Source organism: Magnolia sinica, chromosome 13, assembly GCF_029962835.1.
Source record: "Magnolia sinica isolate HGM2019 chromosome 13, MsV1, whole genome shotgun sequence".
Classification (NCBI taxonomy): domain Eukaryota; kingdom Viridiplantae; phylum Streptophyta; class Magnoliopsida; order Magnoliales; family Magnoliaceae; genus Magnolia; species Magnolia sinica.
Window position 1 is genome coordinate 46396786 of NC_080585.1, and position 12297 is coordinate 46409082.

Here is a 12297-nt window from a genome sequence, read left to right on the forward strand (position 1 = left end):
TTGGAGATGAATCAATTAATCAAATGACAACAACTTCTCCCGAGTCCTCACCCGACCCAAAACCTTGGAAGCTATATGTCAATGGCTCTTCCAACTCTAAGGCAAGCGGGGTAGGAGTCGTCCTGAAAATTCAAGATCAAATCTACATGCAATATGCCTTAAGACTTAGATTTCAAGCCTCGAACAATATGGCGGAATACGAAGCTTTACTGCTTGGCCTCCGACTCGCAGCAGTTTGGGTGTTACTCATCTTAACGTCTTTAGCGACTCATAGTTGGTTGTTAATCAAGTCACCAGTGTGTACCAGACATAAAAAGAGCAACTGAAAGCATACATGGAGAAACCCAAAGAATTGATTGACAGTTTCAGTTTTGTTTTATCACTTGGATTCCTCGAGCGAAAAACGCTAAGGCTAATCTATTAGCAAAACTTTCCTCTACCGACGAAGACGAAGTATCCAGGTCTGTTCCAATCAAGTATGTTATGAAGCCAAGTTTTAATGACCTGGTTAACTTGACCATGCACACAGTCGATTTAGAACCCACTTGGCTTGACCTGATTGTCTAATACCTTGATAGTGGAAAGTCGCCCGAGGATCGTGCCGAGGCCCGACGATTGAAGATCTGAGCCTCCTGTTACACCATCCTTAACGGGATATTATATAAGAAATTAAATGTTGTCTGTATTGGTGCATTAAACATGAGTGGGATTACACCAAAACAACATATCATACTCTAGAGACATTTGAAATTTCGTAAGCGGAAGACTGTAGAAAGTATATAAAGCATATTAGTAATTGTAAGTCTCCTGAGTATGATCATATTACCAGGTCAATTAATTACATGTAAATTTCAAAATATAAGAAATGTGTAATGTCATCTAGTCAGCATCCCAATAATCCCCGGCAATCAAAACAGGGCCTACATAGACCCGCCTGATAACTGCATGTAGGAGAATTCCTCCTCATCATCATAAAAATCAGGATCCGCCTCGCAAGCATCGCCATCATTTGCAACTAAACCAGAGTCTGGCTAGTGTTTAAAGCACCCTCCTAGAACGTGGGAGTGAGTGATAAACTCAGTGGAGCTATAAGGTAAAGGTTAACATGTTATCAATTCAGTCAAGCAGTAATGATAAAGCAGTACAACAATCATGTCCTAAGTACTCTTGCTAATACAAGTATAAAATATGATAATGATGTATACCCTCGCGTGCACTCCCTCTGCGACATCATCTTACGATCGCGGCATGTAATACTCTCGCTGTACTCAACTCCAACGCCAAAGGCACATGCAATGCAGTGCATGTGCGTGATTAGCCAAGTTCTTAGTTTTACCTCTTCATACAGCAGTATTGGTAAGCTAAGGTACCTCCCTTTATATCATTTACCCAAACATTGATCCATCTAGGGTCGTCAATCCGAGTTAGTCTCATACGATAGGCAGTTCTAGGTCGCTATAGGGAGGCTCGTCACCGTCAGTGTAGGCCTAGTTTATATTCAAAGCAACTACGGAAAGACTCATCATGGTCTGAAAACTTAGATTTGTCCTGCAAGTGAATGGCTCAATTCACATAAGTTTCAGTTCATTTTTTAAAGATATTTGCGTTTCTCACACACTTTGCTTCAGGCTCAAGTTGTGCATTTTTGGATACTATTAGGACTTGATTCTGAGGTGGTCGTCAAGCCCAGCAAAGCAGTCATAGTTGTACAGTTTTACAGAAATCAGACTTTTGACTATCAGTCCAGATCCGATACGGAGTTTTGCGATGCTCCCAAAAGCAACTAGGTTTTGAGATTGATCCTAAGTTTTTAGGTAATGTAGAGTTAATGATTTTACTAGTTTTGGGTCTTGCAGTTTGTATTTAAAGTTATTAGTGCTATTTTCATAGGTAATCTAGTTTAACACTTAGTTAATTCTTGTCTAATTTCTAAAGGGTCTGGTCCTTAGTGATCTTTACCTGAGGTGGTATTCGGGTCTTTGTACGGATTTTTTCGAGACATTACAATCTACCGCCCTCAAAGAAAAATTTCGTCATCGAAATTAGTACCTTTTCATACTCCTCAAGAATTTGAGGGTAGTTCTTTCAGACCTCGTCTTCTGTTTCCCAAGTAGCCTCTTCCTCAGTATGATGCGTCCATAAAACCTTCACAAGTGGAATCACCTTACTGCGCAACACCTGTTCCTTCCTATCTAAGATACGCGTTAGACGCAGCACATAGGTAGCATCCTCACTCAACTATACCTGCTCCCATCTGATAATGTGGGAAGGATCAGGAATGTATTTCTTCAGCATAGATATAGGAAATACGTCATGCACGCCTACAAGTGGTGTGGGTAAGGCAAGGTGGTACGCTACCACACTCACTCGATCTAGTATCTGGAATGGGCCAATGAATTTCGGGGTGAGCTTCCCCTTCTTTCCAAACCAGAGGACTCCCTTCATTGGAAAAACTTTCAGGAATACGTGGTCTTCGACCTCAAACTCTAGCTGTCGCTGCCTCGTATCGGTGTAGCTCTTCTGTCTACTCTTTGCTTCCAAAAGTTGACGCCGAATAATGTCGATCTTTTCTGAGGTCACCTGAACTAACTCTGGGCCAATCAAACTCTTCTCGCCAACCTCTGCCCAACAATGCGGTGCTCGACAGGGGCGCCCATACAAGGCCTCGTATGGGGCCTTACCAATACTAGCCTGAAAACTGTTGTTGTAGGCAAACTCGACATAAGGAAGACAGTCATCCCAACTGTCCCTGAAATCAAGTACACAAGCTCGCAGCAAATCTTCCAACACCTGATTTACCCGTTCCGTTTGCCCGTCATTCTGTGGGTCGAACACGGAACTGAACTTCAGTTTCACACCCGTTGCTTCCTGGATACGGTCCAAAAGATAGATGGGAATCACGTGTCTCAGTCTGACACTTTATCCATAGAAACTCCATGCAGATGCACTATCTCCTTAATATACAGCCTGGCCAAATCAACTGCTGAGTTCAAAACTCTGATAGGGAGGAAATGAGCCGATTTCGTCAACCGGTCCACAATCACCCATATGGAGTCATATCCCTTCCTCGTCTTCGGTAACCCTGAAATGAAATCCATTAAGATGAAATCCCATTTTCATTCAGTTATGGGCATGGGCTAAAGCAATCCAGGAGGTCGGAGATGCTCTGCCTTGACCTGCTGGCACGTAAGACAATGGGACACATAATCTACTATGTGGGCCTTCATGTTGTCCCACCAGTATGAGTGCTTCATGTCTCGGTACATCTTCGTACTCCCAGGATGCATCACCATCCTTGAATTGTGAGTGGCATCGAGAACTTCCCTTCTCAAGTCATGAAGACTCAGCACTCATAGGCGGCCTTGATAACGCAAACCCCCATTTGTACCAACTCTCCACTCGGAATCTTCCTCGTCACTAGCATGCTTTCTCGTCTTCACTAACCATTTATCTTCCCCCTGAGCCACTATGATTCGGTCATCGATAAGTGGTTGCACACGAACATGAGCGAAACGGCTCATCTACAGTAAGTTTCTGCTCGAAGTCTTGCACAAATTCCAACATATTCCACTCGCCTATCATCAGCGGAGCTGCATATGCTATAGCCTTCTTGTGGCTCAACGCGTCCGCCACAAGGTTAGCCTTGCCAGGATGGTAGGAGAACTCAAAGTTAAAGTCCTTCAGGGTTTCCATCCATCGTCGCTGCCTCATATTCAGGTCCCTCTACATGAATATGTACCTGAGGCTCTTGTGGTCGCAAAAGAGCTCGAACTCCTCGTCATAGAGGTAATGTCTCTAGAGCTTCAATGCAAAGATGACGGCTGCCAACTCTAGGTTGTGCGTAGGGTAGTTTTCCTCGTATTTCCTCAACTGTAGCGATGCATAGGCAATAACCTTGTCCTTCTACATTAGAACACAACCCAAACCAACGCGAGACGCGTCGGTGAATATCATATACTTGACCCCTTGCTCTAGCAATATTAGCATAGGGGCGGACATTAACTTGTCCTTCAACTCCTAAAAAGCTGTCTTTGCCTTCTCATTGCAGGCAAACTTGAGATCCTTCCGTGTCAGTTAAGACAACGGTCTGGCTATCTTGGAAAAATCCCTAATGAATCGACGGTAGTAGCCTTCCAGACTAAGAAAACTCCTCACTTCAGTAACTGAACCCGGCTGCTCCCAGTCTCGAACTACGGCTACCTTAGCGAGGTCCACCGCTATCCCTTCCTTGGACACCACATGTCCCAGGAACTTGACTTCTTCTCTCCAGAAGTCACACTTCTTGTACTGCGCAAACAACTGGTTCTTCTTGAACGTACCAAGGACTGCTCGTAGGTGTTCTTCGTGCTCTTCCCGACTCTTGGAGTATATCGGAATGTCATCTATAAACACGATGATGAATCAGAATAGATACGGCCGAAACACCCTGTTCATCAGGTCCATGAACACGGCCGGTGCATTTGTGAATCCAAACGATATCACAAGGAACTCGTAGTGCCCAAAACTAGTCCTGAAAACTGTCTTCTGCACGTCCTCATCCCTGACGCACAACTAGTGATACCCTGACTGTAAGTCGATCTTCGTGAAATACTGCGCCTCCTTCAACTAATCAAACAGGTCATCTATCCTGGGCAAAGGATTTTATTCTTCACTGTCACTTGGATCAACCTGCGATAATCAATACACAATCGCAGAGATCCATCCTTCTTCTTCACAAACAGCAAAGGTGCTCCCCACGGAGACACGCTAGGTCATATAAAGCCCATGTCCAACAAATCATCTATCTGTTTCCTTAGTTCCTCCATCTCACATGGAGGCATGCAATAGGTTGGTAGTGAAATAGGCGTCGCACCTGGCACTAGATCAATAGTAAAATTGATCTCGTGCGGAGGAGGCAATCCAGGTATCTTCCTGAACACGTCTGAGAAATCCTGAACTACTGGCGTGTTCCTTAGCGTTAGACCATCAACATCTTCAATAAGTAAGCGTAACAAAAAACTCGAAAAGAGCAACTGACCTGCACAGGAAATGTAAAAGTTGTGCCCTCAGGCCCATGAGCTGTCACTAATTTGGTGTCATAGTCAATCTCAGCTTTCATTTCAGTAAGCCAATCCATGCCGAGGATGATGTCGTAATGGTATAAGGAAGTGACAATCAGGTCAATGTATATGGTTCTGCTCCCTAAGTCTATCAAACACCCCTTACATAGCTTAGTAGCATCTGTAAATGTTCCTGCTGCTGCGATCACTCTCACCCCTACCATAGGGGTCGTACCCAACCCTAAGCATTTAACTGTCGAGAATGAAATCATTGAGATAGTAGATTCGGTGTCCATTAATAAAAATACTGGTATACCTTGTATGTGGGCGGTGAGCTCGAAAGCTAAAGGAACTGTAAATGTTGACTCAGGTGCTTAGCTGCAAGTGCATGTACTCGCGCCTGCTGAAAACAGTTCGGTTGCGGTGCCATAGGTCACTGAGGCGGCCTAAAACAAGGTGTAGGCAGCTAAAAATATGGATGTACTGGTGCTAACGGTAGGGGTGGAGCCGCAATAGCTTGAGGAAGTTGGCGGTTGATCCTCTGAGGTGGCGAGAAGCCGGTGTCCCTCATCCTAGTGAAGCAGTAGGTGTCAGAATGGCCCGACCTCTGGCAATAGGTGCACCATATATCAAGTCACCTCAACTGTGTCGTTGGAGCCGTAAGTCCAGGAGGTGAGTCTGTACGGGGCCTCTTGCAGAGGAACGGCCTGATCGGCAACTCTGGACGTGGCCTAGGGACCATAGGCACATTGTACAGGACAGCCTGTCCCCATCGTGCTCAGCTCGCAGAGACATGCATACTAGCTCAGCATAGGTGGATATGCAAGTACAACACATCTTCAAGTGTATCTTAGGCCGCAGGCCCTCAGAAAACTGTCGCATCCGCATCGGCTAATCAGCTAATATCAATGGAGCATATCTCGTCAGCTCCATAAATCTGTTCACATAATCTGCCACTGACATTCCTCCCTGACGGAGGTGAAGAAACTCACTCTCCTTCTCATTATGGTAAGTGAGAGGGAAATACTTCTCGTGAAAGCGCGTCTCAAAGGCCTCCCAGGTCCACACATACCCCACGGGAACCGTCCGTAGGATGCTGTCCCATTATAAGCTGGCCTCCTTCTCAAACATGTAGGTGACCAACTCTACCTGTTTTGCCTCAGTGCAGTGCAACAGCTTTAGCATCTTGGAGATGCGGTTTAACTAATACTCGGCCTCCTCGGGTCAGTGAATACTTGCAAAGGTAGGAGGTCGGAAGCGCTGGAATCGCTCAAACAGGCCTCTAACACCCACATTCCTAGCAGGGTACATGGGTGAGGCAGGTGGAACCACACCCATACTCAATGAAAAGACCCCTGCGAGGGTGGCTAAAAACTGCTGCTGCTGCTGTTGTTGCTGCTTTTACATCATGAGCATCATCTACTCCAACCTATCAGTAGGAGGAATCGACTGAGGCACGTGCAGCGTCGAGGAAGATGCGTGGTTCTGCTCAGGAATCGATGGTGCAACAGGTGTTGGCCCATTAGTGGGGCCAGTGGCCGGCTGAGGATTCGGCATGGTCTCATAAGTCAGGCCCAAACTAGCTCCATATGGCTATCGCAGAGGGGAGGTGCCCTGTCAAAAGAGTCGCCGAGTATGAGACGTGCCGTACTCCGTGTGGCCTTAGTCGGCATCCCCTATATACAACATAGGGTGCAACCCGTGAGATTTAACATAAGATCATTCACGCATCCATACATCATTCACATTTCAAATTCAAAGAAGCTTCTTGCATTTCATTTACCAAAATTGTCACAATACATGAGATGTAGTATTACATGGATCATGATAGGAGATGCATGTGAGCTAATCTAAGCAAAGCCTTAAATACAAACGCACCATCAACCTACTCTACTACTAAGCCCATCAAGGCTAAAACATAAAAACTAGGAAACAAGTAACAAAGCGAACTCAAAGACGACTGCATGTATGACTAGTCGTCTGAGTCTGGCGATGGTGGAGGTGCACCCTTATCCTGTAGAGAATATAGGATAGCCCTCAGGGTGCGAGATACTTTACTAAACTTCCAATTCATGAAGGCTTTGTTCTCGTCAAGATTGGCTTGGGTCGCTATGATCTCCTGATGTAGGGCAGCCTGGCCCTCCTCAAGTTGAGCCAAGCCAGCTTCTATAGCAGCCCCATCACTATCGTGCCTCTGTGCAGTGGGAGGAGAGCCCTGATCAGAGCCCTGGGCCTCCTCTTCTTCCTCTTCCTGCTCCCCTCCTTCATCAGTGCTCTCATCCTCTCTGCCGTCCCTGCCACTTCCTTCTCCTTCGCCAACACTTCCCTCTTCTTCACTACCACTTCCTTCTTCACCTTCACTTCCTTCGATATCATCACTTTTTTCTTCCGTATCATCACTCTGCTCTTCAAGACGGGCTCGGCGTTGCCTTTGGCCATTGCCCATGTTGTCAAGCATGTTTTCGCTGATAATGTGGATCGGGGCGACGTCTTCTATATGAAGGCGAAAGCAGTAGTGGCGGGCAATTTTACATATCAATCAACCAAAAGGTAGCGAGGAGCATTCTCTCTCAGACCGGGTAGTGTGGATTATCTAGGAAAGAACAAGAGTAGGCAGGCATACTTTCTCTCCTTGTCCAACCCTGAACAATAAATCCACCATGAATCTGGTGCATTCGGTGCGGTTACTCCACCTATGATACACATTATACGTGCATATATGGTGGAGCAGGTGGAAGTCGGCCGTCATCTTGGTTGAAGCGAGACTATTTCCCCGCCTCCAATTCTCGGGTCGGCCACATAGGAAACGCGTTCGGAGTCTCTTCGCTCGCTCAGTAGCGAGGTTCTTCTCACTGGGGTGAACCACACCTCTCTCGACTCCCATAATTCGGGCAATCTCATCCACCCCAACCACGATCTCCTGTCTTCCCAAAGGGATAGAAAATTGGAGAGGCTTCCACAGCGGATTCTGAATGAGGGTGTAGAAGGTGCGCACAATGCCTTCACTCGCATGAGTGTTCCCTTCAAATATGGGACCCCACCCATTTTCCAGGAGGAAGTCGATGACTGGATACGTTCCAAACATCTTCTCATCGACATGGGCCTCAAATATGACCTTGCAGTTGTGAAAGTTGCCTAGGTCAACATTTGGCAATAGCGATCTCTCCAACGAGATTTGAGGATCGAGGTCTCGCTTGGACCTTCGTTCACGTATGACACTCGTGGTTGCTTCGGCGTCCGCCCTCCTTGTAGTACGACGCGGTCGGCTCAGCCCGACCTCATTTGGGGCCGCTCTCTTCTTTCCCATGAGAAAAAGGAGCGAAGAGATTGATAATATGGCTGTGACAATCTCGAAGAAGGCCATTGGAAAAGGAACCACTTGAAGAAAGAGATGGGTTTGTAGATTTGGAAGCTTGTGAGACAGAAAAGAGGGCTTTTGTGCTAAAAAAGGATGGAGGTAGGGAAGCTAGAAGGATGAAAATACTGGTTTCAAGGCAATGAAGGTGGGTAGATGTAATGGGTAGAGGATTTGGAAGATGGGTTTGGGTGTTGGAGAAAGTTTGAGGGAGAGATGGGGGTTTGAGGGTTTTAGGAGGGGTTTAGAATGCATGGAATAGGACAAAAGAGGGTTTAAGGGTGTAAATAGGGACCCCACATGTGTGGCTTGGCCCACCTGACCAGGCAGTGGGCTTCGCGCCGCCGATCGGGCAGTGCCGCCGCCCGTGTGCTGTGAGGCCGGGTGGTGCCGCCACTCGGGCTCTGTCCCAACTGCAGTCACCCCGCCTGGGGGCGATGTCCACCCCTCCTAGGGATGTCAAAAACATGTGGGACCCACCTTGAGTCCCTTTGTTCAACACGATGTGGCCCCCACTTTCATTTGGGGAGATTTCGAATTATAACTCGCAAATATTCACGCGTTTAGTGTGTGTTGTGCGTGGGATTTGTCGAACTACCGCTTAAACACGTCGATCAATGGTTTAGAAAGAGATTGGGATGATGTTCACATGACCTTATACACATACGGATGAAGTTCAACTGTCAGTTTTGGTCAATTACGTCAACGGATGAAACTTGGAATCCTACGATTGTTTCTACATTTTGTCACTCCCTCCTAAGTCAAAGTACGTCAGTGTGCATCCTGTGACCATAACCCAGGTCTAGTTTAATCCAAATCATGCTCTGATACCAACTTGTAATGCCCTGAAAATTGGGGGGTCGAGCTGGAGCCCAACTCCCGAGTTCCAATGCATCACTTATGCAACATAGATAATGATGATTAAATGTTGTCCATATTAATGCATTAAACATGAGTAGGATTACACCAAAACAACATATCATACTCTAGATACATTTGAAACGTCGTAAGCGGAAGACTGTGGAAAGTATATAAAGCATATAAGTAATTGTAAGTCTCCTGAGTATGATCATGTTACCAGGTCAATTAATTACATGTAAAATTCTAAAATATATAAAATATGTATTGTCATCTAGTCAGCATCCCAGTAATCCCCGGCGATCAGAACAGGGCCTACATAGACCCGCCTGATAACTGCATGTAGGAGAACTCCTCCTCGTCATCATAAAAATCAGGCTTCACCTCGCAAGCATCGCCATCATCTGCAACTAAACCAGAGTCTGGTTGGTGTTTAAAGCACCATCCCAGAACGTGGGAGTGAGTGATCAACTCAGTGGAGCTATAAGGCAAAGGTTAACATGTTATCAATTCAGTCAAGCATTAATGATAAAGCAGTACAACAATCATGTCCTAAGTACTCTTGTTAATGCAAGTATGAAATACGATAATGATGTATGCCCTCACCTGCACTCCCTCTACGACATCATCTTACAATCGCGGCATGCAATACTCCGGCTGTGCTCAACTCCAACACCAAAGGCACATGTAATGTGATGCATGTGCGTGATTAGCCAAGTTCTTAGTTATACCTCTTCATACAACAGTGTTGGGAAGCTGAGGTACCTCCCTTTATATCATTTACCGAAACATTGATCCATCTAGGGTGATCAATCCTAGTTAGTCTCATACGATAGGCAGTTCTCGGTCGCTACAGGGAGGCTCGTCACTATCACTGCAGGCCTAGTTTATACTCGAAGCAACTACGGAAAGACTCGTCACCTTAGTGTAGTCCTAGGGTATACTCATGGTCACTACGGGCTCGTCACCTGATCGTAGGCCGACAGCTCGAATACAGTATCCCATACACCACCATATTCGGCTCATGAGTTTGGATTGCTCACTGGTCACTACGGGGAGGCTCGTCACCCCAGTGTAGGCCAAAGCTCGACCACGGTATCCCATACACCACCATGTCCAGCTCATGAGTCTTAGCAGATCGAGGTACCAATGTTAAACAGGATTTTTACTGGTAAGTTGGTACCTGGGTTGCTTGACAAGCTCGACTGGTATGAGCGTACGTTGAATTAACCGACATGGAGTGCATAAGCATTCCTCATGGCCTAACCACTGTCGTCAAACGATGTACGACTCGGTTTCATCGAACGCATCCGTCATGGCTAAAACAGTTCAGCCACCGGTTGTAAACCATTACTGATTGTCTAGACTAGATCGTAGCCCCAATCACACTCCAACCAATAGCATTAACATGTAATAATCCAAGACAGTATGTGATAGCCAAATCCAAACATAAATCTCAGTTGAGCATTTCAACAACCACATAATACATATGTTACCACACATTACGCCAAGCATTTTCTCATTCGGTTGAGCATTTTCTCAGTTGAGCATTTCATTTGTAAAACACATAGTAGTCAGATAGGTTACACACAAGAAACTATAACTATGTGTAAGGGAATTGAGAAACCTATCTCAATACCCTCTTTAAGTACATTACGCCAAGCATTTTCTAATTCAGGCATTTTATCAAACACTTAGACTACACATATTACATATACATGTAATATATTAGTTATAACATATAGTATAGCAAATCCTTTCACAAAGGAGTTTCCACACATACAACAACCATATAATTACAATTAATAATCATGGCAAGTATAAATCCAAATTCCATATTCGTTCAAACATTTCATCAAACACATGGAATGCATTATAAATCAACATGGTTTATATGTAGGCATAATATACAGAAAACCTCGTATCTAAGCATATGGGATAGCAGTCAAGCTAGACATAAATCATTGCTGACATTGAAAGCCTTGAAAATCATAACCTAAACGTTTATAGTCCGCACCTTCCACCAGTAGACTCGTATCGAACTCAGCTCGGACACTATGTCTTCATCTACGGTACAACGGCAACCTATGGTATGAAATAGGTTAGCTATTTCACTATTTACTCTATTTGAATTCCTAAAATAGATTAGGGTTAGGATTTCTTAACTAAGAGCGGTATCAGAATCGCCGGTATAGCGATACGGAAGAGGTGGTTAAGTACGTGAAGTGAAGGGATCGAATCCCAGGAACAATCGCCAACTCTCTCTCTCTCTCTCTTCCTCTCTGTTTCCCTCTCTCTTTGCTCTCTTCTCTCACCTAGGGTTTAGAAAATTCGTATGGCATGGGAGAGAGAGGGTTTAAGGCCCTTAAATAGGCCTAGAACTGTTGAGAATGGCCCTAGGGCCATGATATACTTAGGTTATAGCCTAAAGTCGGTAGTTCCGGATCAACGGGGCACATCTGGAGGCCCCTTTTTTTGTGTACGGTCCAGGATAAGTCCCCTAACATTGGATCTAGGTCAAGTTAAGTTTTTGGTCCGATCGGACTTATAGATTGACCGCGGAGGATCAGTTTCAATTTAACGGTAATCGACACTCGATCAAGGCCACAAGTACACTAACATGTGTTGAGAAATTTCCCTGATCTGAGAGTGTATTTTGGTCATAATCTAACGGTCTGAAAACTTAGATTTGGCCTGTAAGCGAATGGCTCAATTCACATAAGTTTCAGTTCATTTTCTAAAGATATTTGCGTTTCTCACACACTTCGCTCCGGGCTCAAGTTGTGTATTTCTGGATACTATTAGGACTTGATTTTTGAGGTGGTTGTCAAGCCCAACAAAGCGATCATAGTTGTACAGTTTCGCGAAAATCAGACTTTTGACTATCGGTCCAGATCTGATACAGAGTTTTGCAATGCTCCTAAGAGCAATTAGGTTTTGAGATTGATCCTAGGTTTTTAGGTAATGTAGCTTTAATGATTCTACTGATTTTAGGTCTTGCAGTTCGTATTTAAAGTGATTAGTGCTAATTTCATAGGTAATCTA